Genomic DNA, 4,547 nt, shown 5'->3' with positions numbered 1-4,547 from the left:
AATTTATACACATATTTGAAAAATATTAGGTGTAGACCGGGGCCACGTTGGTCACATATTTGGTTCAATATTTTTTGTATATTTTACATTCAATATTTAATAGTACTTTGATATGCCAAAATTTCGAGTGAACCCTCAGCTTCAATTGGACAGTATCGAATTTTGTGTGATTGTTACTCTACGTTGGTTACATAACAATAAATAACGACAGGTCACATCAAATGTAATTGCATGCAAAATGTTATCCAAACTGTATCACGAAATATCAATATATGTATTATAGTGCTGCAATGTAAAAAATTAAAATCCTTCACAAAAACATTTATTTCTTATTTCAAAAAAGTACAAAAGCCGACAGTTTTGTGCTTAATCTAAATACAAGAATTCCACTCGAATGCGCAACTTATTGATACACATTTTTTTTTTTTTTTATATCATGGTGATAACACCTAAAATATTTTTACTCGTTATCGTCATTCGAAGAATTCGCATAGATTCCCATCAAATTCGTGACAACGTGGCCCGCGGGCATTTTTGTAACTTCAAACAGCCTCATGGCCGACACGTTTGGAGATATTCATAAGTTAGGTATTGCACGCGGTAAGTAAAAGTACATACTTTAAGATAATATAAAGGTCTATTCTGAAAAAACATAAGCTTCATGTCCAGTACTTGAATATTAGACAATAAAATTTTACTTACGTCGCAAAAACTTCAAGTTGATTTAACGTCAACACGGCTGGAGCAATCTCAACACTGTACACACACCAAGATGGGGCATACACTAACACGTTTTGGGAAATGACGGTGCTGCCCTGTGGTAATCTCTTCTAGTGTTTTACATAAGCCGATGTGACACGTGCCCCGTGTGACACGTGCCCCGGTCTACCCTATTTTGATATGATTTTTTTGTAATATTGTTCAAATATGTTAAAAACGTTTCAGACAATATTTTTTAAAGTTTACTCTGACATTTATTGAGATCAATGCACAGTTCAAAATTACTTGTACTTTGGACTTAAAAATAACGTTGTAGTGATATATTTTTGTTGTTGTGAATATTATTGTTTATTGTGCGCACACTCTCTACGCGCAGCCATAATGTACCGATTCTTACATATGATACTTGAGTGCGTATACACGCGTGATGGAGCGAGCATGCGGAGTGCTCTTTATTACAGATAGTGTTATACGTAACTATTATTTCTCAAAGTTATAGATTATAATACGAGATTATGTTTCCTAACTGCCTCAACTTAGGGACAAATTTTAACACGAAGTGGACCTGCTGGCGACAGAAGTACTCAGTCACCGGTCCCTCAGATTCTTTAAAATCGATGGGCTCTAAATAATAATTCTGTATCAGAGAGCTATTAAAGCCTTTATGTTGTAGAAAGGCGTATCGTGCTGGCTAGAATTTGATTGATGTATAGTTTTTTGCGACTCTAATATAATCATCATAAGAAATATTTAAAAAATCCTAGTTTACCTAAACAATTACGCGATCCAGCACTAAATGGTATATAAGAATAGAAATGACGATTTCGAGTCCTCTCTGGCAAAAATCTATCGGGATCAAATATCTCAGGATTGGCCAAAAATTAGGATCCCTGTGACTCCATATATGTTAAGGACCACTGTTGTTCCCGCCGGTACTAAATTGACTCTAAACAAATATATTGTGCGTGAGCGGAAGGAAGATCGAGTTAGAGGCACGGGAACGGGGCTTATTTCTAAGTTTAACACTCGTATGTCTATTTACAGAATATATTTACACAGAATATATACACTTATTTACACGGAGATTAGGAATCCACGAAACGCGGTTCTGATTGCTCGAAAATCGGCGCTTATTCCGCGAACTACGGTTATCGTCGCACGATCTATTCCGCGAGCCACGGATCGAGCCGTCGTCGAGACCCCACGCAAGAGGCAATTCGCTTTTCGAAAAAGGAAAGTGATGCTCGTTACGTCTCCGAAAGCGTATCTGCTCGAGCCTCCGGCGCACTCGGAGGTACGAGCTCCCTATCCCCACGCATCACGCATCCCCGGTAATGAGCCGAACAATTAGTCGAGCCAATCGGTAGCCGACCCGTTGACTTGTCTTTCGGTTTGAACTTCTCGAATTTCGGAGTCGGCAACCGATCAGCTGTTCTCGCCGTGGTCAGGAGCTCCGTCTCCAATGTTTACGTCGCGCGATGAGACAAAGGGGATAGAGCAAGCACGCGAGGAAAAACAAGCGTTCGTTTCTCGGCTTCTCGAAGGTTCTTGGAATAACGGCGGTTGTTCCCGAAACAATGCTGGGCTTAAGCGAGAATTCTCCTCGCGATTATTCACGGGGGATTACGGTTCGATCGCGAACATATATTATAAACAAAATACAATAAATAAATAATAATAATAACTTTATTATAAACTGAAAAACATATCATGCAACATGTAATAAATATTTTAGATACATACGTAATTTAACGTCTTCCTCAGCAACTCGCGATATTAAAAATACGCTCGGATATAGACGCAAAGTTTCTTTGATGCATCTATCTAAATATGTTAATTTTTCTAATAATTTTCTATTAAATTGATGTTCATTTTCTTCAAGAGCAGTGTTCAATTCCGTTCTGACACGATCCTGTAAATATTAATAATATTAATTAAAATTTTTATATGCAAATATTATATATATATAAGTACCTGACGTCTGTCTGTCTGTCTATCTGTCTGTCTCACCGCGAACTACTCATTCATTAATGAACCGATTTTCTCAAAACCGGTGCCAAAATTTGTCTAATTTTTCGGGGATGCCGACAATGTGTATAATTTTTCATTACCAATTTTTTTGAAATCTAACCTGTTCTAAAATTTTTTTAAATACATTGTGAAAAGTAATCCTTGGCTACAAAATTTATAAGGGCATTTTTGGTCCACGTTGCTTATACAGTAACACTACCCAAATGTAAATCGCCGATTTTGATAATTTTTGAATATGTTTTAGTAGACGTAAAAATAAGACATACGTATTTTTTTTTATCGGCGGAAAACCATATTTACAATTTACACTCCTTTGAAATCCTCAAACAGTCTCACTTTTGTTTTGGATGCGAGTGTAACATATATTTTTTTCAAAATTTTTGAATAAAATTTGCAATTATCTGGGCATTTTTTAAATTTTTGTTTCAAATACAGGGGGTGGTTTACCCCCTAAAAATGATCGAATCGAGTCAAAAATTTTTCATTTTTCATATCTCTTGATGCAACTATTTTATTTGGTTCGGGCCGAAAATACTAAATCCTTTATATACAAAACAATTAAATCAATACCCATAAATTCAAAGGGGTGTAAATATGGTTTTCCATATTCAAAAATTATCAAAATCGGCGATTTGCATTTGGGTAGTGTTACTTGTTAGACCGTAGTCCACTAGAGCATGTAAACATGGAATTTATTTTCCGAAAGCTACGCCCTCCGTGCAAGATAGGCTCTTGTGCGGAACAAACTGGGCTCCGTCTTTCGGAAATAAAGAGACGTTAAGCCGATGGTCCAAAGGGTTAAGTGAGAGGAGAAGGGTAGTGATGGATGAGAATTGTAACCCTAAGGGAATCGATTAAAACTTCAAAAAAAAAAAAAAAAAAATACTATATGATGTAATTCCGCGCGTAACGGACTTAAAAGCTAGTATATGTATATATATATTGCGTACATAACCAAATCTTATTTAAAAAACCAAAAATTTAATATTTTGTAACTTTAATACATAACTGTTTGAATCATTAAAATTACTAAACTTTTTTTCTAAGAATGCCTTTTATTTATATTTTATTTATAACAATAAATACCTGAATGTCTTTATGCTCAGCTAATAGCATCAATAGATAGGTTAAGTTTAATGCCGTAGTATCATGACCCTGTAATCACATATATATTATACCTTAATATACGTTCAAATAATTTATAAAGAACCAAGAAAATTTAGAAATACGTACAGCAAACATAAAACCATCAATTTGTTCCTTGACATCTAAATCAGTTAGACGACCTTCTCGATTTTCTGCTATTAGATGATCCAACAGTTTTCCATTCCTTCTCAATAATTGACCGTTAGTGCGTTCATGATACCGTTTTCTTTCCGTAATAATCTACGTGTATATAAAATCAACACTTTTTTAATAATGATTATGAATATACCAACCACTAACAAAAAATAAGATAACATTTTTACGTACGTGGTTAGGTGTCTGTGAAGTTGGCATATCATTTTCTAGCAGATCAAAAATAAAAGGCAGTTCTTGTCGCATGCAGTCGAGTTCTATAGTTCCTGATACTTTTTAGTAATAGTTCTGGTGATTTTACCCAAAAAACAGTCGATCGAAAAAATGATCTGCTAACTTCCCGTAGCAGATCATTTTCTAACAAATCAAAAATAAAAAAGAGTTCTTGTCGCATGCAGTCGAGTTCTATAGTTCCTGATATTTTTTAATAATAGCTCTGTTGATTTTGCCAAAAAAAGTCCATTGAAAAAATTATCTGCTAATTTTCCAAAATCTCG

General features: G+C 35.0%; 1 pseudogene; it reads right to left on the bottom strand.

The window, feature by feature from the left end:
• Window positions 1-1,362: 1,362 nt before the first annotated feature.
• Window positions 1,363-4,251, bottom strand: LOC139824313 (cytochrome P450 4C1-like; annotated as a pseudogene).
• Window positions 4,252-4,547: the final 296 nt, after the last annotated feature.

Source organism: Temnothorax longispinosus, unplaced genomic scaffold, assembly GCF_030848805.1.
Source record: "Temnothorax longispinosus isolate EJ_2023e unplaced genomic scaffold, Tlon_JGU_v1 HiC_scaffold_32, whole genome shotgun sequence".
NCBI lineage: Eukaryota > Metazoa > Arthropoda > Insecta > Hymenoptera > Formicidae > Temnothorax > Temnothorax longispinosus.
The sequence above is the reverse complement of the archived record's forward strand: the minus strand, read 5'-3'. Positions and strand labels throughout refer to the sequence as shown.